We start from the raw sequence: 22,609 nt of genomic DNA on the forward strand, positions 1-22,609 counted from the left end.
ATCATAATCTGTCAGGGGACATTCAACTTTAAGGGATCCAATATGTTATTCTCTTCTTTTGTGTGCAGCTTCTCAAGGACTCTATTCCTTATCAGTTCCTGGAAAACAGGAACAAGCAGAGCTGCACGAAGTTCTCAGGACTGAGATCATGAGAAAGGGCACCTGCTTGGATTCCTTTCAGTGACTCCCTTCAGTGACCTTTTACTTACAGGTAATCTATTCAGTTATGCCCCTCTTACTCAGGATATGGAATGCTTTCTGGCCCTTTCAAGATTGTTATTTGCTTGGCTTTGTTTTTGCTCAATTTTTTTACTGCCTAAAGCTGCCTTCTATGAAGATATATAAATGTGCGTTTCTGCAAATAAAGCACCCTTGTTTCATTCAAGACTTGGGTCCCCTGCATCCCTCTTCTTGTCAACTCCAGTCCCCAGGTCCTGGTCTACAAAGACCGTGACAATAGCAGTATTAACATCAACCCACACCTTAACAAAATTCCATCACAGCAGCTCTACCAATCTACTTTCTCACTCTAGTAATCGAATCAAACTTTTCATTATTATGAAGATTATAATGAAAAGTGTGAAGAATGAAGTTCTTTCTTTTTCTTTTTTACTGGAATAGGTTTTATCTACTACCCAACTTGTACAGTCAGCAACAGGCAAAAGAAAGGCAATTTAATAATGAGGCAAAATCAACACATTTAACAACATACTCTCAGGTTGTGTTATTTCTATGGAAACATGCAAAATGACCTATATAAATATCAACTTAAAGTCCAATACCTTAGGCAAATATTATATTCTAAAACCAAATATTTCCTGCTTTCGTCACAGTATTTGAAAGGAGTAATTGTGATAAAGATAAGACACAATGTGAATTACTGCTATCAGTTCCCATTAATGTTCTTAAAATTATTCTCTCAATGAACTTTGATTCAATACAGATGATAATGTTGAAAATACTTTCCTACGAGTGACCTTATTCTGAGATTTTCAGATAATATATATTGACAGTATGCAAACTATAACATGGATTGTATCAAGCTTATGATTTTTATGAAAGATCTGTTAAAAACTGAAATACTTAAGACTTTACAATAAGTTTCTGAATAATATCATGTTTATATAGGATACTATTATTTGAGAATTAATATTTTCCAAGATATATTTGAATGTTTTGCAATTTGTAGAAAAACAGCCTGAAAATAATTATAAAACTGGATACAGGAAGGAGATGTTATGCTCAGAAAGGTGTAAGAATTTGAATGGTGCTTCTGAATAACCTATAAGACAAATGATGGGAAAGTGGTAGATGCATCGGCAAAGAAGACAGGGAGAACCTTTTATATCATGGGAGAGGGAGTAAACTATGGTTTAAACCTGATTTTGTAAACAAGTTTTACTGAAACACAGACATGCTCATTTGTTTATGTATTGTCTATAGCTGCTTTCGTGCTCAACTCAACAGCAGCAGAGTCAATTGTTTGTGGTAGGAAACTTATGGCTGGCAAAGTCTAAAATATTTACTACCTAGATCTTTAAGGAAAAATCTGTTGACTTCTGCCATATAAGATGCATAGACTTGGGAGAATTTGAAACAGTGGGGTGATGAGATGAGATCTGCACTCTGATACATCATTCTAGCAATATATTTGAGGATGAACTGAAAAGAACAAAACAGAAGGCAAGGAGTTCAGTTAGGGAGCAATTAAAGAAATTCAGGTGAGAGTTGATGAGGGCCTGGGGTGGTGCAGGAATAGTAAGGTTGGACAGGAAAAACTAGATTTGAGAAAAATTTAATTGGTAACATGAAAGGACTGATTGAAAATGAGAGAAGAAGGAGCTAACAAACAAAAAGGATATTTTGTATATGTCTGTAGAAAAAAAGATATGTAAGTATGTTTTATGAAGTTATAAAACTGATATCTACTGAATATGATCTCTGTAACAGTTATAAAGGAAACTGCCTATATGAGTCAAGCAACTAACACAAACATTTATAATGATGACAACAATTTCACAACATCTCACATCACTTTGAGGGAACAGAGTAAATGTGCAGAACTGTGGAGCCCATGGCCCAGCTAAACAAAGCTGCTGGAACTCAGCAACAACTCACTGTTATGCAGAAATGCAAGTCTAGGGTCATCAAATTTCTTGATTTTTCCTAAGACTTTAAGTCACCTAAAAGACCAAATAGTGTGTGGAACAAACAGTTCTTCTCAGAACCAGATTCAATCCCCAGTCTGTGACCCTGCCATCGACTTAACAGACACAGTAGAAACATGATACTTTGTGCATCATGAAATAACTAGAATGGCAAGAAGGAAATGATGTTCTGACTAGCAGGTCTCAGAATTATGAAGTATACAGTTCAGAGTATCCTAGTAACCAGTGATCTTTGATAGAAAAAGGCGAGACACTGTATTGGTTAAGATATTTCATGGAAAAATTATAGGTTTTTCATAAGGAGAGAGTAACAAATAAGAAATATTTAAGACAAATATACAAAGTGATGGGAACCAACATCCAATAAAATATTCACAATATTGTTAAAGTCTCTTAACCCACAAAATCCCACTCCATAGCAGCTCTCTCTCTCCCCTACTTAAGACCACTCTCTTAAAAACATAGTGATTATCATCCCTAAAGAGTCTTGATGGTTGATGCTCAAGATAAAACACTTGTTAAAACATATTTATATTTATTAATTTCTTTAACAATCTATAATACAGGATTAATATTTCAAAGATAAAGAAAACCAGGGAATAAGAGTAGTTTACTAACTTGTTTTTACTAGTAAATGACAGATTGAAATTAAGACCTACTGACTCCAGATCTGAGGATTCTTCTAAGTACTAGGATATTCATAAAGCCAAAGCAATTAATTTCATATAGAAAAGAATAAGGATAGACTTTTTATTTTCAGTCTTTATAATTTAATTTTGGTAATATTTTGTTTATCTAAGATTGGTAAATGGTACTAATGTTATTCAGAGCTAGAAAAGAAACTTTCCTGCCAGACTACTCTGTCCATGGGGTTCTCTAGGCAATAATACTAGAGTGGGTTGCCATGCCCTCCTCCAGTGGATCTTCCCAACCCAGGGATCAATCCTGCATCTCTTATGTCTCCTGTACTGGCAGGCAGATTGTTTACCACTAGAGCCACCTGAAAGTGAAAGTGAAAGTCGCTCAGTCATGTCCGACTCTTTGTGACCCCATGGACTATACAGTCCATGGAATTCTCCTGGCCAGAATACTGGACTGGGTAGCCTTTCCCTTCTCCAGGGGATCTTCCCAACCCAGGGATTGAACCAGAGTCTCCTGCATTGCAGGTGGGTTCTTTACCAACTGAGCTATCTAGGAAACTACCTGGGAAGCCCTAAATAAGTAAGAAACTAGCATCAAATACAAACGTTTGGAATACAGCAATTTCTCATTATAAGAACTATAAAATGAAGACATATTTAAGAACACAATGTCAAAATTATATTGCATGAAGCAAACTTACAGAGAAAAAACTGTATCCTGTTGAAAAATAATATTCCTTACATCAAAATGAGTAATACATAGTTTGATAAACAATATTACCAAAATTGAAATATAGAGAAATGTGTTCCCTTAAAAAATAAATATTAGCATTGACATTTACAGAATAATAAGAATAGTATAAAATTTTACTGTAAGTTTTCATATCATACATATCATATTCTAAACTAATCAAGGTCCTTTTTTGGGGAGAAGGGGGTTAAAAGTCTTTTATTGCCATGGATTATATAGAACTGCCCTGCTCTCTCCCTTTCCCTTGGTAGCCAAGTATACCCGCATAACTCCATCTGTAAACCCAAGTTTTAGACAAGAGCACTCACTTTCTTAGGAAGAAACAAAAGCTCCTAAGATGAAACCAAAAGAGAGGGCAATCTCTTGATGATTATGGAGATGAGCATCCTCAAGGTTTAGACTGTTTCCTTCAACTTTGGGTTTACCTTATCTAGTCCAATTCCCTGAGTTCCTTACAAATTGACTGCATGTCTAGATTCTCAAAATACTGCCAAAGCTAACATTCCAAACAAGCACAATTCTTTGAACCATGACCATAAAAAAAAAAGAGAGAGAGAGAGAGAAGCAAAAAGAAGCCTAACCTTAACAAAAACCATTTAAACTATTTGCTCACTATTCTCACTTCTATTCATTTTTAGCTTCCTAACCACTGGCCACCACTATGGATATTCTGCAAGTTGATGAAACTATAGCCATTCCAGCTGCCAACCACAGTCTTGGGGTTGTTAATGACAGGGAAGTATAAAGTCTGAAAAACTTGCCAAGCAAACAGTGAACTCAAGCTTAGAAAGAAACAATTCACAAGATCAAAATTAGGACTGCATTATATGGTTTTCAGCTATTACTCTCAATTTTATCTTATCATGTGCTCATTTTGTACAAAAAATATATACAGTGAGGATACTGGAAGATGGCAGAGTAGAAGCACCAGGAATCTATCTCCCCATCTAGACAGTAATGGCACTGGCAGAATCTTTCAGACATAACTCTTTTAGAACTCTGGATTCTGTTGAAAGCTGGCAACTACCAGGGGAAGACAGTATACTGCAGTTAATTTCTATCAATTTCAGCTATTAGGGACTTCCCTGGTAGTTCAGTGGTTAAAAGTTCCCTCTCTCAGTGCAAGGGGCACAGGTCTGTTCCCTGGTCAGGGAACTAAGATACTGCGTGCCACATAGTGTGGCCTAAAAATAGTAATAATAAACTTACTGTTTTAAAAAAATTCGGCTATAAGCACAGTAGCAACTATCCATCCCCCAATGCCAGCCATGTGGCTAACAGCAGTGCATCTGCTCCTGAAGCTGCTTGCCCACAGCATAAGTGTTGGTAAGAAGGTGGAGAAATTGGAATCCTTTTGTACTGATGACAGGAATTAAAACAGTACAGTGTTGTGGAAAACAATAATGCAGTAACTCAAAAAACTGAAACACAGAATTATCATATGATCCAGAAATTCCAAATCTGGGTACAGACCCCCCAAAATTAGAAGCAGGGTCTTGAAGAGACATTTGTACACTCATGTTCATAGAAGCATAATTCATAATAACTAAAATGGAAACACCCAAGTGTCCACTGAATGAGTGGAGAAGCAAAATGTGGTATAAAGATACAGTGAAATATTATTCAGTTTTTAAAAAGGTGGAAATTCTATAATATGCTACAACATGGATATGATCAGAAAAGATGTTTGATGTGATTTTAATCTTCTTAAATTTATTGGGACTTGTTTTGTGTCCCAACATATGGTCAACCCTTGAGAAAGTTCCATGACTACCTAAGAAGAACGCGTTTTCTGCTGCATTTAAATGGAAAGTTCTGCATAAATCTATCAGATCCATCTGGCCTAATGTTTCATTTAAGGCTGTTGTTTCCTTTTTGACTTTCTGTCTAGATGATCATTGATGTCAGTAGGTTGTTGAAGTCCCCTATGAATAATACATTATTGTCAATTCCTCCCTTTAGTAATTGTTTGGTATAGTCTGATGGACCTATGTTGTGCTGTGCTGTGCTTAGTCACTCAGTCGTGTCCAACTCTTTGTGACCCTGTAGACTGTAGCCTGCCAGGCTCCTCTGTCCATGGGGATTCTCCAGGCAAGAATACTGGAGTAGGTTGCTATGCCTTCCTCCAGGGAATCTTCCCCACCCAGGGATTGAACCCAGGTCTCCCGACTTCCCTGGTGGCTCAGATGGTAACACATCAGTCTACAATGTGGGAGACCTGGGTTCGATCCCTGGGTTGGGAAGGTTCCCTGGAGAAGGAAATGACAACCCACTCCAGTACTCTTGCCTAGAAAATCCCATGGACGGAGGAGCCTGGTGCAGGCTACTGTCCATGGGGTCGCAAAGAGTCAGACACGACTGAGTGACTTCACTTCACTCCCGAATTGCAGGCAGATTCTTTACCACCTGAGCCCTCAGGAATGCCTAAGAATACTGGAGTGGGTAGCCTATTCCTTCTCCAAGAATCAAAGCCAGGGTTTCCTGCATTCCAGGTGGATTCTTTACCAGCTGAGCTACCAGGGAAGCCTGGACCTATGTTAGGTGCATATATTTTAATAACTGATGTTGTCTCAGTGAATTGTCCTCTTTATCAGTATATAATGTCCATCTTTGTCTCTTGTTACATTTTTTGGCTTGAAGCTTATTTTGTCTGATATGTGTATGGCTATCTGACTCTTTGCGACCCCATGAACTGTAGCCCACGAGGCTCCTCCATCCATGAAATTTTCTAGGCAAGAATACTGGAGTGAGTTGCCATTTCCTTCTCCAGGGGATCTTCCCGACCCAGGGATCAAACCTGGGTCTCCCGCATTGCAGGCAGACGCTTTACTGTCTGAGCCACCAGGGAATCCCATACCTACTCATTTTTGGTTGCCATTTGTTTGGAGTATTATCTCTCAGTTTTTCACTTTTAGCTTATTTTTGCCTTGAGAGCTGAGGTGAATCTCCTAAAGGAAGCATATAGTTGAGTTTTGCTTTTTAATCTGTCTAGCCACTGTATTTTTTGATGGGTGAATCAGATCCATTTACATTTATCAATCATTGAATGATGAGGACTTAGCACTGTCATTATAACTTTTATTTTCTCGTTCTGTATTTACAGTGTTTCTTTTCCCCTGTGTTTCTGCCTACCATTTTAGTTGAGTGGTTTTCTATGATGATTTTAGAGAAACATCATAGAAAACACTGGTTTTCTCTGTTTTTATGTTTTGTGCCTCTACACTAGATTTATGTTTTGTGGTTACCATGCAGTTTATATAAAATGTCTTGGTAAAATAGTCCTTTTTCTGCTGATGGCATCTTATGTTCATTTATCTATATGAGTTCTATCCTTTTCCTCCTTCCCTTTTGTGTCTTGTCTCAAATTATTTCTTTTCATGTTGTGAGTTTGTTACCAAAGTAGTTACAGCTATTTGTATGCTTTTTTCCCCCTTTTAACCTTCATGGTATAATAAAGTATTTAAATATCTATTCGGATACAAAGTTATAATTTTCTGATTCTATCTATCACCGCAGTCAAAGTTTTGATATTTTTGCTTTCTTGTTTCTGGTATAAGAGCTACTTTAGACATTTATTGTTAAGTTCACTTTCATTTTTCACTTTCATGCACTGGAGAAGGAAATGGCAACCCGCTCCAGTGTTCTTGCCTGGAGAATCCCAGGGGCGGCAGAGCCTGGTGGACTGCTGTCTATGGGGTCGCACAGAGTCGGACATGACTGAAGCGACTTAGCAGCAGCAGCAGCAGTGCTGATGAAGACCCTAAGCTTTTTTTGCCTGAGAAAATCTATTTCTCCATCATATCTGAATGATAATCTTGCTAGATAGACTATGTTTGGCTGATAGAATTTCTTCAACTTTTTTTGTATCTTATTTCTCATTCCTCTTCTACTTATACTGTTTCTCTATTTCTACTTATAGAATTCTCTGTATTCTCTCTTCCAAATGGTCTGGTTTACTTCCAATGTTTTCTAATGCATTCTTCATCTTGTTGATTGAAATTTTCAGCTCCAGAATTTCTGTTTGGTTCTTTTTTTAGAGTTTCAAGCTTTATCCCTGAGCTCATTAACCTGCCTTCTAACTTTTCTTGTAGTTCACTGAGCTTCCTCATAACAGATATTTTGAATACTCTATCAGTTAGATTGCAATATTCCATGACTTTATGCTTGCTTTCTAGAGAACTGTCATTTTCTTTTTGTGGTATAGTACTCTTGCTCGATAAGTTGTTCTTCATGGTGCTTGATGAGTTGTTCTTCTGGTGCATTTAAAGAAGCAAACGCCTTTCTACTTCATTCTAACCATTCAACAGGTTAGAAATCAGAGGCCTTTATTTGTTTTCCAATAAATGATGTTATACTACACAAATCTCACATGACCTGCCTCTGATTATATTTGAGAGCCAGCACTTTCCATCTCTACCACCTCTGTTAGAGGCATCACTCTGTGCCTTCCTTATCACTATTTGTGCCTTGAAGGTCACTGGTGCCCTGCTGCTGCTAGGTCACCCCTTGGAGCACCGGAATGGTGGGCCCTTCTGCCATGTCCACGATATCCTGAGTCCCAAGCTCTGCCACCATGGAGGGTGAGGGTGGAAGAGGAGTCAGGGGTGCATGGACACCTCTGCCATGGCTGGTGTTGTCCGTATGCAGCTCTGTTGCTTCAGGTGGGGAGGGAAGTGGCGGCTCTGGCCCCACTGTCACTGCAGCCCAGTCACCTGTGGCCACAGCTGCCCTGTGTGCCATCTCTCCTGCTGCGGCCAGGAAGTCAAGTCATGTATGCCACCTCCTCTGCTGCTACTTAGTTCCATGCACCTAGGGTACAGCTGCTGAGACTGGAGGGCCATTATCACAAGCAGCCCCCTCTGCTGTTTCCTCAATTCTATCTCCCTATGTGTTCCAGACCACCCACTCCTATTTAGATGTACAGATATATGTAGAATTCTCTGGCATTCTGGTATGCTGGGCAGAGTCAACTTTACTGAGTAGTATACGTTTTACTAGTTGAATTCTGAAGGGCTAAGACAAAGGTATTGTCTCATTCCATGCCATGAAGCTGACATTACTCCAATAACATTTCAAATTTCAAAGATCTTACAGCATAATGAGGAAAATAATAAAAATAATAACAATTTAAAGAAACTACAAATTTACTAAATGTCTAGACTGTGTGTTATTTCTATATTCTCTTAAAGATTTCAGACAAGTGGCTTCCCTAATGACTCAGACAGTAAAGAATCTGCCTGCAATACAGGGGACCTGGATTGGATCCCTGGGTTGGGAAGATCCCCTGGAGAAGGAAATGGCAACCCACTCCAATATTCTTGCCTGGAGAATTTCATGGACAGAGGAGCCTGATGGGCTACTGTCCATGGGATTGTAAAGAGCTGGACACAACTGGGTTGCTGCTGCTGCTGCTAAGTCGCTTCAGTCCTATACGACTCTGTGCGACCCCACAGACGGCAGCCTACCAGGCTCCACCTTCCCTGGGGCCCTCCAGGCAAGAACACTGGAGTGGGTTGCCATTTCCTTCTCCAATGCATGAAAGTGAAAAGTGAAAGTGAAGTCACTCAGCCGTGTCCGACTCTTAGCAACTCCAGGGACTGCAGCCTACCAGGCTCCTCCGTCCATGGGATTTTTCAGGCAAGAGTACTGGAGTGGGTGCCATTGCCTTCTCCAGGACACAACTGGGTAACTAACACTTTATCAAGGTATAATAAAACTATAATATATTACACCATCTAAAGCACACAGTTTATAGGTTTTGACATATGTATACAGCCATGCAGGCATTGTTACTGTTAAGATAATCAGCATGTCCATTACTCAAAAATTTTCTACATCCTTCTCTAATTCTTCCATGCCCCTCTGTACCTCTATTCCACTTCCCAGTTCCCAGGCAACCACTGATCTGCTTTCTATCATTACACATTACTTTGCATTTTATACTATGTTATACAGATGGAATCATATGATATATACTCTTTTATGTCTAGGTTTTAAATTCAGCATAATTATTTTGAAATTCATCCACGCCATTGTGTATATTGACATACATTCCTTTTTCCTTCTGGATAGTATTCCATTGTAAATAAACACTACAACTTCTTTATGCATTCACCTGTGGACATACAATTTTTGACTATTATAAAACACATTATAAACATTCAGGTAAAAGTCTCTGTATAAATATATGATTTCATACCTCTTGGGTAAATATCTAGGATTGGAATGGTTGAGTTATATGGTAAACATATGTTTAACAGTTTAAGAAAATACCAAACTGTTTCCAAAGTAGTTTCACATTCCTGCTAGCATGGTATAAGAGTTTCTTGCTCCACATCCTAGTCATGACTTAATATAACTTATACTAAGTTTTAATCTATATTTTCCCAATGATTATTGGTGCCGAGCATCTTTCCACGTGTGTGTTTATTACCTATATACATATATTAGATGGTAAAATAGATGGTCAAATCTTTTGTCAATTTATTAAACTGCTTTCTTATTATTGAGTTTTCAGAGTTCTTAATTATAATGACAGTAATTTTTCATATACAAGGTTTGCAAATTGGATACACTCACAGGGAATTATATATTTACACTTATAAAGCCCCTCCCCTATTGAGGGACTTGTTTTTCATTATCATAAGAGATTCTTTTGAAGAGCAGAATTCGCTAAAATGGATAAAGTCCAATTCATCAATTCTTTCTTTTATAAAAATGATGTTTCTGTGATGTTATATCTAAGAAATCTTATGTAACCTTAATTCACAAAGATTTGCCCTATGCGTGTATTTAGAAGTTTTGTAGTTTCTGATTACATTTAGCTCTATGAAATACATTTTGCTAAATTTGTACATGGTGCAACATATACACCGAGAACCCTTTCATTTTTCTGTAGGTTTTTTGCCTTTGAATATTTGTTAAAAATCAATTGGGTATATTTATTCACAGAAATGAGTCTATTTCTAGACTGTCTATGCTGTTCCATTGATCTATTTGTCAATATAGGTACTAATACTACATTGTCTTTATTTACTACTACAGTTTTATATTAACTCTTGAAATCAGGAAGAATAACTCCTCCAACTTCTTTTTGAAGTAGTTTTGGTTCTTCTAGGTCTTTTGCATCCCCAGTTTCAAAAAATAAAAAAAAACGTTTATTAGTTTCTACAAAAAAAAAAAACAAAAAGTCCCTGCTTTTACCATGGGATTGCATTGAATCTACATAGCCATTTGAGGAGAGCAAACATCTTAACAATGTTAAATTTTAGCCTGGTATATATTTTTCTATTACTTTTACCTCTTAGTCTATACACCTGAAAAAATTCTGCATTTTAATTAGAATATTTAGACCAATTTGAACTGTGGTGCTGGGAAAAACTCTTGAGAGTCCCTTGTGCAGCCAGGAGATCAAATCAGTCAATTCTAAGGGAAATCAACCCTGAATATTCATTGGAAGGACTGATGCTGAAGCTGAAGCTTCAATCAATACTTTGGCTACCTGATGTGAAGAACTAACTCATTGGAAAAGACCCTGATGCTGGCAAAGATTGAGGGCAGGAGAGAAGGGGATGACAGAGGATGAGATGGTTGGATGGCATCATAGACTCAATGGAGATGAATTTAAGCAAACTCCGAGAGATAGTGAAGGGCAGGGAATCCTGGAGTGCTGCAGTTCATGGGGTCACAAATAGTCGGACATGACTTAGCAATTGAACAGCAATTAATCTACTACATTGCTGTTTGTTTTCTATTTGTCCCATCCAATTGTTTGCTCCCCCGCCCTTTTTTTCCCCTGCCTTTTCTTAGATTGAACCCTGGTGGCTCAGACGGTAGTGTCTGCCTGCAATGCAGGAGACCTGGGTTCGATTCCTGGGTTAGGAAGATCCCCTGGAGAAGGAAATGGCAATCCACTACAGCATTCTTGCCTGGAAAATCCCATGGACGGAGGAGCCTGATAGGCTACAGTCCATGGGGTCGCAAAGAGTTGGACACGACTGAGCAACTTCACTTTCTTAGATTGACCATATTTATAACTCCATTTTATATTCTTTGTTGGCTTATTAGCTACAACTCTTTTGTGTTACTTGGGTTGTTGCTTTAGAGTTCACAGTATACACCTTTAACTTATTAGCCTCTATCTTCACTACATCATTTCCTATACACTATAAAAACCTTATAATAGGATCCTCTCATTTCTCCTTTCCCAGCCTCTGTATTAGTATTGTCATTGCTGTCACATATTATTATAAACTCCACAGTACATTGTGCTTATTCTTTAAACATTATCTTTTAAAGAGACATCTTTACCCGTGATGTTATCATTTCCAGGACTCTCTATTATTTTATCAATCCAGTTTTCCATCCAGTATCATTTTCTAATGCTGAAAGGGGTTCCTTTGATATTTCTTGTAGTGCAGGATGTTTGGTGATGAATTCTTGCCACTTCTGTGTCTCTTTTTTAAAAGTCTCCATTCAGCCTTCATTTTTGAAATATATTTTCCCAGGGTACAGAATTCCAGGTGTATAGTATTTTTTTCCCACTATTTTTAAGACGTTGTTTTACTGTCTTGTAGTTTGCATTGTCTCTAATGACAAATCTGCTTCCACAGTCTTGTTTCCTCATACATAATAACAATAATATTTTATCTGCTTTTAAGATTTTCTTCTCACAACTGGTTCTAAGCAATTTGATTGTGATATGCCTTGGTGTATTTTTCCTCACATTTCATGTGCTTGGGGCTTGTTGTGCTTCTTGGAACTTCTGGTTTATAGTTTTTATCAAGTTTGGAAATATTTTAGACATTAGGTCTTTGAGTATATTTTTCCGGTTTCCCAGGTGGCACTAGTAGTAAAGAACCCTTGTGCCAATGCAAGGATGCTTTCAGTTGCCCCCTTTCTCACCTTTCCTTTCAGGATTCTAGTGACAGGCATGTTGCGTACTTGATCACCTGAAGTTGTACCACAGCTCAAAATTGCTCCCTTTTCCCTGCTTTTCTTTTTAGTATTTTTCTCTCCAGTTTCATTTTGAAAAGTTCCTTTTGCTATGTCTTTGATTTCAAGAATCCATCTCTTGCAATATGTCATCTCCATTAATCCCATCCAGTGTAATTTTCATCTCAGTCATGTAGTTTTCATATTAAGAAACTTTATTTTTTAATAGCTTTCATATTTCTTCTAAATATGTTCAGTCTTTTAGCACCTCTCTGACCACATGAAATGTAATTATAATTGTTAATGTCCTTGTCTACTAATTCTTTATTGTATAAATTCTGAGTCAGTTTTAACTGATTGATTTTTCAAATACATGTTATATTGTCTTGGTTTCATGAATATATGGTAATTTTTGATAGAATATCAGACATAGAGAATTTTATTTTGCTGCGTGTTGGATATTTTGTATTCCTATAAATTACCTTGTTGTTTGTTCTGGGACATAATTACTTGGAAGCAGTTTGATCCTTTCAGTTCTGGCTTTGTTAAGCAAGACCAGAATAACTCTGTGGTTGATGTCCCCCTCTATTGAGATAAGGCATTTTTATTTAGTACTTGCTTGGAAGCACCATGAATTAGGAGGCTTTCCATACTGATGGTTGGGAATGGCACTATTCCCAACTCTGTATCAGTGGGAGGTACGATTTTCTCTAATCATCTCACGTAGTTCTTTCCCAAGCTTTGGCTAGTTTCTTCACATGCAAGTACTGATGAGTAGTCTGTGGAACACTCAAGGGGCCCTCTGCAGATCTTCTACAGCTCACTCTTCTCTGGTAACCTGAGCTGTGAATTCTATAGGCTTTGCTTCCTGGGTATCACAGCTCTATCATCTCAACTCAATGAGACCACCAGGTACTGCCTGGGTTCTCCTACCCTGTAGCATGACTGGACAAGTTCTGTGGGCCTTAAGTTGGTGCAACTAAACAGCTCATCTCATTTTTCACATTTCTCAGGAATCACTGTTTTTCATGTCTGATGTACATTATCTTGAGAGCTGTTTTTACAAATAATTTGTCCAAATTTTTAGTTGTTTGAGATGGGAGGATAAATCTGACCTACTGTTACATCTTCACTGGAATAGGAAGGCTATTATTTTTTTTTTTTAATACTAAGCATTGTGAAGAAAAGTTACTAGTACAAAGTTACATAGCCATTTTTCTAAGGTATGTTCATAACAATGCATTATATATACTCAAAATCTCTCAGTTCCCTTTGTCTGGACAACAGTTACTTCCTTTTCCTTATAAGCTAACTTATGAGTTGAGCTTCTTTAAGGCAACAATGTCTTACATCTCTGTGTCATTAGCACCTAGGATAGTGTTTGGAAAATAGTCAGTGCTTCAGTTCAGTTCAGTTCAGTCGCTCAGTCATGTCCGATTCTTTGTGACCCCATGAACTGCAGCACGCCAGGCCTCCTTGTCCATCGCCAACTCCCGGAGTTCACTCAAACTCATGTCCATCGAGTCGGTGATGCCATCCAGCCATCTCATCCTCTGTCGTCCCCTTCTCCTCCTGCCCCCAATTCCTCCCAGCATCAGGGTCTTTTCCAATGAGTCAACTCTTTGCATGAGGTGGCCAAAGTATTGGAATTTCAGCTTTAGCATCAGTCCTTCCAATGAACACCCAGGACTGATCTCCTTTAGAATGGACTGGTTGGATCTCCTTGCAATCCAAGGGACTCTCAAGAGTCTTCTCCAACAGGGGCGCTGGCTGAGAGAAGCTACCCCATGCCCGAGGTTAGGGGCGGCAGCCGAGAGGAGCAACCCCATGTCCAAGGAGCGGCGGCTGTGCGGGCGCAGGAGGGCCAAGAGGAGCTACTCCACGTTCAAGGTCAGGAGGGGCGGCCGTGAGGAGATACCCCTCGTCCAAGGTAAGGAGCAGCGGCTGCACTTTGCTGGAGCAGCCGTGAAGAGATACCCCACGTCCAAGGTAAGAGAAACCCAAGTAAGATGGTAGGTGTTGAGAGAGGGCATCAGAGGGCAGACACACTGAAACCATAATCACAGTCAATGCTTAGCAGGTATATATATGAAACAAACTTCCTTGCAACTTTTCAAAATCTTATAATTATCATATATAAAATAATTCTGAAGCATAAATTCTACAGAATTCTACATGTCAGGAAGAATTTACCTAAAAAACAGATGGATTATTGAGAGAATGATAATGATACTGTGGAAATTATAACAAATAGTAAAAATGAACCATGTAATCTACACTTAATAAGTTTTTTAACCAACTTATTTGATAATAAAATGGCAATCCTTAAAGTGATCACATGAGCTCTAAATATATATATATATATAAGTGATAATTTCTTTGTGCCATATCTTTTACAGCAACATGGCAGATATCCTGAAAAAGAGTATAAACTACTTAAAAAACTAAATTTTTGCAAAAAAAATAGTTGTTATTTATTACATGATTATAATGTTCCAGAGACTGTGCTAAGCACTTTACATACATCTCATTTAACAAAATTCACATAACGATCCTAACAAGACAGGCATTTTTAATGCCATCTCTTAGATGAAGAATAAATTACCATAAGTCACAAAGGTGATAAGGTGGCAGAACCTGTATTTTAACCCAGATCACAAAATCCATGTTCTTAGCAACACTATACTTCTACATAACTAGAGATTCATTTGTTTATTAACTTTCATGGAGGGGGGGGTGGGGGGGAATAAATCAAATAATTTTTAGTTGCCAGAAAAGACCATATAAAGTTAGAACTAAATTTTCTTTAGTCTTTTGAATGCTACCATTAACCATCTTAAAGACTGTGAGTGTCATCGAAAAAGCTCATTTTAATCAAGCTTTTTCAAATGAGTAACTTTAAAAATATTAAACATATTCACAGTATAGGTACTCTGCTCTTTCCTTTAAAGTAAATGCAATCTCACTATGACAGAGACACATATCAACAGCTTATCATATTTCTGGCTACATTTCATTTTAACAGTTACTATAATTCTATCTCTTAGGATCAAGGTCTAAGCTAGAAATATTACACATAGCTCAAAAGTAGATTTATCTTGCCTCTACAACTTAGCACCAAGTTAGTTTAAACAAAGACCAGAAAAGAACAGAATTAAACCAATAGCACATATTCTGTTTCCAATAGCAAATTCTTCATAAGAATTTTAACCAGATATTTTTTCTAAACAGCTTAAGCAGTTTGCAAAAAAGTTATTTATAGCTATTTTCTTTTAAAAACTAAGACAGATATCATTTTATAGACGAGTAAGTTAAAGAGGTGACTCTGATCCTAAGGTTACAATATTCCTCTTAAGGTCTGTTTAAGAAACGCATATTCACTACCCAGTAACAGTACATGTGAAATGATCCTGCACATATACTGTGCAAATATACAGCCAGGTTTATTTGTTCATACATTGTTTATGGCTGCAAGCAGCAGGGCTGTATAGCTGTGGTAGAGATCTTATGGCCCACAAACACTAAATATTTATTTTGTCCTTTATTTAGACTTCCCAACACAGGGATCTTCCCAACCCAGGGATTGAACCCAGGTCTCCTGCATCGCAGGTGGATTCTTTACCAGCTGAGCCACAAGGGAAGCCCTTATTTAGACTATACCTGTATTCTTTCCGCTTAACTTTTCCACCCTATATATAGCTGTTAATGTTACCTTCACAAAACAAGCTTTTAATTAAGTTATTGCTTAAAAAACTCATCAGTGACACTCCACTGCTTCCAGATTTAAGCATAAATTAATCACCTTAATTTTCAATGCTATCAGTACATTTCAACCTTATTCTTCTACCCTTATCTTTCAACCATTTCTGTATTAATACTCAGCATTTCAACAGTACATGGCTTCTTACTATTTCTCAACCACGTCCTGCATATTTCTCCCACTGCTTTCCTCATGCAGAAGCCTCTATTTGGAATTTCCTTTTCCTCAGTCATCCTTTGTTGCAGAAATGCCATCATCTTTGTTGAGCCCTACCTAGTTGGCTAGATACAGTGTGGACTATCAAATGACTCACAGAGTACTCAAAATCCTTGTGAAAATGCTATAGACTACCTCGCTGTTCTTTCAAAATGAGTGCCTCTCCGTTCCTTTTCCCCAGTGGCTCAGCGGGAAAGAATCCACCTGTAATGTAGAAGACATGGGATCAATCCCTGGGTTGGGAAGATCCCTTGGAGAAGGAAATGGCAACACACTCCAGTATTCTTGCCTGGGAAATCCCATGAACAGAGGAGTCTAGCATGCTATAGTCCATGGGGTTGCAAAAGAGTCAGGCACAACTTAGTGATTAAACAACAACAACAACAACTCCTGTACCTAGTTTCCTTCATTCCTAGCCCCAGATATGGAACCTCACTGCTTAAACCAACTTTTAACAGAATTTAGGAAGAAGGTTAGGTTTGTCAAGAAAGTAGCTGTATATGGAAGCTAGGCAGATAAAGCAGAAATTCTCCCTGCTCTGTGGAACCAAGACAGGCAAGGAGAAAGGGAAAGAAGCTTGGCTAACTCAGTGCAAGTTTAGAAGCTTAAAACAAACAGAAAATTGAAGAAACAACAAAACCAAACCATCATTTATTTGTAATTGCTACATAACTGTGCCACAGAAATGTGTACTTAACATGTCCTGTTAGAAATTGTGGCTTTCTTTTTCTTTGACAGCTGAACCAAGAGATTCTCCCACAAAAGGAAGAAATTAGGGGGGTTTATATGCATCAGTTGTTGGTACATTAGGCCTCTCAGAAATTCTAAAATAATTCTATGCAAAACAAATTATTTTACTAAACTTCTAGACATGACAATGAGGTTAAAATAAAATTATATTTAATAATACAATTTTTAATATATTAAATGGTAAGGCACAAATAATTTCAGGTTCCTAAATTTTTTCTAAAGTGAAAAGGTGTGCAGTAACATACAAGGAAAAGCATTCATATTGTTCTAAACACTGTTTTAGTATATTGGTATTTTTTTTTAAACATTGTTATAACCACCTACTTTTGCTATCACAATATTAAGTATGAGCACACCATAAATATAAATATTTTAGGATAATCTATTAGATATTATTTTTAAAGAATTACATAAATATCTTTCCTGATCCTTTTAGAATTCAGTTTAAAATAATACTTCCTATTTTTTAAAGTCTCTGTAGCCTGGCAACAGCTATTTCTAAGAAACTTATTCCCTGCGACTACTTTTCTTTCAGTTATTTGACTTTGTCTCTCTCTCTCTCTCTTTGTATCATCTCACGACTGCTGGGAAGGGAATGGTGTTCTCTGCAGTACCAATCACCTGGACTAGTCTACTTATTATTTCTCTTTGCTGTACTGACTTCACAAAAGTTTTTAACTCTCTTGACAGAACCTTTTCTGTTTTATTCTAAGTTATAATTTCTATCTTTAAATGCAGTTACTTACTCTCTAAAAGATCTTTCAAAATCACGTTTTAAAAGTGTTTTTGCCAGCAAAGGCCAAGAAGTAAAAGTACTAGAAAGTTTTTTTTAAGTTATGTTTTCTCCCCAAAAACATTAATTAAATTTGAACCACTGGGTTCAAAATGGACAATGAAGCAGATAAAATATTTAACCTTTTGCAGGTTTATTTTACATCTCTATAAACATGCCATAGAAAATAACTGATTGGAATGATTTACTAAGAAATTTTCTAGATGGATTATTTGCATACAGGATGTTTACAATATTTCATACGTCCCCAAAAGTTTTTTATATATGGGAAAAAACATTAAAAGGCAAAGAAAGACTGATTATGTATCAAAACTATATTCTAATCTTAACTATGTAAACTTTAAGGGTTTGTCTTCTCATCCATGCAAGCGTGTTCATCACAATGCTTTTCAAAAATAGAAAACTGTCCCCCAAAAGCAAATGACTAAATAAATTGTGGTTTAATTCCTGGATGGAAGCAGCACAGTAGTCAATTTTACAAATATTTTTAAAGACATTAAATAACATGGGGGAAATGCTAGAATTACATTTTTATACTACAAAATTAAACATGTAAAATGACCCAGATTTGTTTAAAAAAAAAAGAAATTAAATTTAAAAATTTTACATAAAATGCATATCCTAGGAAAAAACTAGAAAATATGTGATAAAATAATTTTTATTATCTACTCTATACTTAAGTCTTTCTATGTTTTTCAAGTAGGATTTCATCAGCTGGAGCAGGAAAAATGGGTTTCACAACAAAAAAAAGTCTTTATAGTTAAAATAATTAAAAAATTAGATGACTATTAAATTTTTTTACAGTTCAATATAAAGTACATTAATGCTACATTTCAGTATATTAAAGTATGCTCTAGAAATTGTAAGATTTAAGTTTTGCCTATAATCTGACATTTGACACCCCTTCTTGCTACTACCATGAGGTTACAGACATATTTTGCTTAGAGGTGGATTTTATAATGGATAAATGTACCAGCCTTTGCCTCAGGAGACTCGTGATCAAAAGTAATAAGTGAAAATTATGTAGATGATCAAATATTGGTTTTTTTTTAGTTGACATTAGTCTAATCACAAAACCACTTCCCTATTCATCATAATTAATGATCTCCACTCAAGGAAAGCCCAAAACCATGGGTGTTGTTACTCATGATTAAAATATACTAGCAGAGGCTTGATTTCTAACTTACGCTGCTATTTTCCTTTTAGAATTCTAATGTAGAGCCCAAGTAATATACAAATATAAAATCAATATATTATTTCTTGAACTTCCATCCTAAAATAATCAGATTCCTCTCTCTTTCTTGCTAATTTCCTCCTCACCCATCCTTGCTTATCTAAGACAATGAGGTAACCTAAGCCCTATTTTACTCATGAAAATTATCACGCTAATCAGTTCAGTTCAGTCACTCAGTCGTGTCCATCTCTTTGGGACCCCATGACCCACAGCACGCCAGGCCTCCATGTCCATCACTAATAAAATCCTATAATCAAGAGTAGTACTTTATGTATTAAAAAAATACCTATTGTAAAAGAGCAACTAAATATATTTTCACAGTAACTTTAGTATGATAACCAACTCTATACCACTTGACTAACCCTCCCTTTTCTCTTCAATTGACCACTCTACCAAAACGGCAGCTGATTTTTCACATTCTTGAAAAATACAATTTCTTTCAAAATTGGTTCTACATATTTTTATTTTTTCACAAGGCCACGAAGGAGAAAACATTAAAAAAAAAAAAACCCTTTAGGTAAAATTATATGAAATGCTAATATTTTGTCATTTTTAAAATACAAAAGTGGTAATTTCATTTTGTTCAACTTAAAAAAACAAAGTTGACAAGGGAATAGGGTTGGCTTTTTAACTTAGAAGCAACAGAAGAAATCATGAAGGAAAATGACTGACAGATTCCAGTGCATAAAAATACTCTATATAAAAAGTATCCAGCGACATAGAACTAAAATACATGGCAACACAGTGACAGTAATATTATTAGCAGCAAATCTAACCAAGAGTTTAGAGCTTCATTTCAAAACAATTACTAAAAGTTGTTAACAAAATCACTAATTTCTAAAAGATTAGAGAAAGAAAGAGTATAAGACAACTCACACAGTAAAATGACAGCCGGTCAAGTTCTCTACTTAGATTTCTCTGGGACAAGTCTCAGTTATTATTATTAAAATGTGCAAATTAGATAACTCTGATACTTAATGCTAGCCAATGATGCAAAACTTTCATGTATGAGTGCTAAGTCGCTTCAGTCATGTCCGACCTTTTGCGACCCACCAGGCTCTGCTGTCCATGGGATTACGCAGGCAAGAATACTGGAGTAGGTTGCCATGCCCTCCTCCAGGGGATCTTCCCAATCCAGGGACTGAACCCACGTCTCTTACGTCTCCTGCAATGGCAGGAGGGTTCTTTACCACTAGTGCCACCTGGGAAGCACCCATAATACTTCACTTATAAACTGCATCCTCTAGACTGATACAACAGCTACAGAAAGCAATTTGAAAAATGTGAAAGAAGTCTTAGAAATACTCATACTCTCTGAGAAACTATTTCTAATTTCGGGACCTAGAAAAAAATATTTAAAATAATTGAGAGCTATGATCATTCAGATATTTCAGATACTTGCTTTAAGAAAGTGAAGGCCAGGAAATGACCTAAACCTCCAACAATACAGAGCTCATTAGATAAATCTATTCCATAAGATATAATATTTCTATTAAAAGCAATGACAGTGTTAAACATTTAAAGTATGTAAAATTCCTACCAACAAGAAAATGCCAGTGTACTATATATATATCAAGAAAATTTAAACTTTTTATTCTTTGACACATAATTTTTAAAAAATCTAACCTAAAATAATCATTTAAGATTCAAAGATCTATGTACCAAGATGTTTGTCACAGTGCTACCTGTAAGAGCAAATTATTGAAAAATGATTAAAAACAATACACCAATAAATTTCTAACAGAATAATTAAATTGATTTCAATACACTGATATAGTAAAGTACAATATAACTATTGAAAATGCTTACCAAAAAATTAATGACATTGAAAATTATTCCAACTATACTCCTATGTGAAAATGCAAGATACAAATATAGATCATACTTCAGTTTTGACTTATGTGAAATATGTATTATAATATGGATGCACAGAACAGATATGAAAGAATCATCCCAAAATGTTACAATGGTATATTCTTTCATCAATGGCAGCAAGAGGAGATTGGTGTAAATCTAGATAAAATGACTGAAGAGCACGGGGAAAGTAAAGGCAGATGACAACCTGAGACATATTTGCTGAAGTAAAACAGCATGTTTTGTTTTTCTTGCTTGGGAACATTACATCCTCATGGCTTAAATGGCAAATATCCACAGCTTTAGCACCAGAAGTAATAGATTTGGTTCAAGTCAGTAGCAGAACAACTAGACCTTTAATGGGGAAATTTTGTAAGTGAGAGTCATAAGAGGTTGAGATTATAAACTGTCCATATGCTCCCAGCTATCTACTAAATTATGCATGTGGGCAGAAAATCCCAGAGAATCCAGTGAAGATTGAAAGCCTGTGATACTTATAAATTTGCTCCACCTTGCAATGTATTCCTCATCTACATACATCAGAGTCATAGTGTGGAAACCTTACTGCCCTGAGGCATCATTCACTGACCAACCACTAAACTATACCAGGCACAGGAGCCATGCTAAGCAAACAACACTAACAAGCACACAAAAACTGAGCTAAGATACCAGCAACCAAACACTGCAGAGGCAATAAATTTCACAGATTGTGTCTAGGAAAGACAACTGCCTCCTTTAAAAAAAAAAAAAAAAAAAAAACAAACCTCAAAAGGAAAACAAAACAAACAGAATCCAGAGTTAGAACAACATATCATCCACTAGTCCAGTTTTTAAGCAAAATTTTGCTGCTGCTGCTGCTGCTCAGTTGCTCAGTTGTTTCTGACTCTGTGACCCTCTGGACTGCAGCCCACCAGGCTCCTAGGTCCATGGAATTTTTCAGGCAAGAATACTGGAGCAGGTTATGATTTAAAACTAGACTTATTAAAAAGTATGAACATATGAACCCATATTCAAGAAAAAAGAGTGGTTAATAGGAAGTAGCTCCAAATTGGTCCAGATGTTTGATTTAACAAATAAAGATTTCAAGAAAGCTATTATAAAATGTTCAAAGAATTAAAGGAAAATATGCTAAGAAGGATTAAACAAATAGGGAATCTCAATGGAGAACTTTGAAACTATAAAGAGAGAACCAAATGGAAATCTACATTTGACAAGTACAATAACTAAAACAGAACCCTCCCCCAATCCCCAAAAACACTTCACATCACTAGATGGACTCATTTACAGACTGAGAAGGCAGAAGAAAGAATCAGTGAATATAAAGGTGTATCAGTAAAAATTATCCAAAGCAAAAATCAAAGAGAAAAAATACTGAAGGAAAATGAACAAAGCCTTAGTGAGCTGGATGTAACTTAAGTCCTAGAAGGAGAAAAGACAGAGAAAGAAAAGGACAAAAAATACATATATATATGAAAAAATAATGACAAAAAGTACCAAGTTTGGTGGAA

General features: G+C 36.6%; 1 protein-coding gene across 1 annotated transcript in view; it reads right to left on the reverse strand.

Moving 5' to 3' along the window:
* Positions 1 to 22,609, reverse strand: part of RSRC1 (arginine and serine rich coiled-coil 1) — a 350,213-nt gene that overhangs the window by 110,157 nt on the left and 217,447 nt on the right. The gene's annotated exons all lie outside the window — the stretch shown is intronic.

The sequence above is a fragment of the Bubalus bubalis genome, chromosome 1, assembly GCF_019923935.1.
Source record: "Bubalus bubalis isolate 160015118507 breed Murrah chromosome 1, NDDB_SH_1, whole genome shotgun sequence".
NCBI lineage: Eukaryota > Metazoa > Chordata > Mammalia > Artiodactyla > Bovidae > Bubalus > Bubalus bubalis.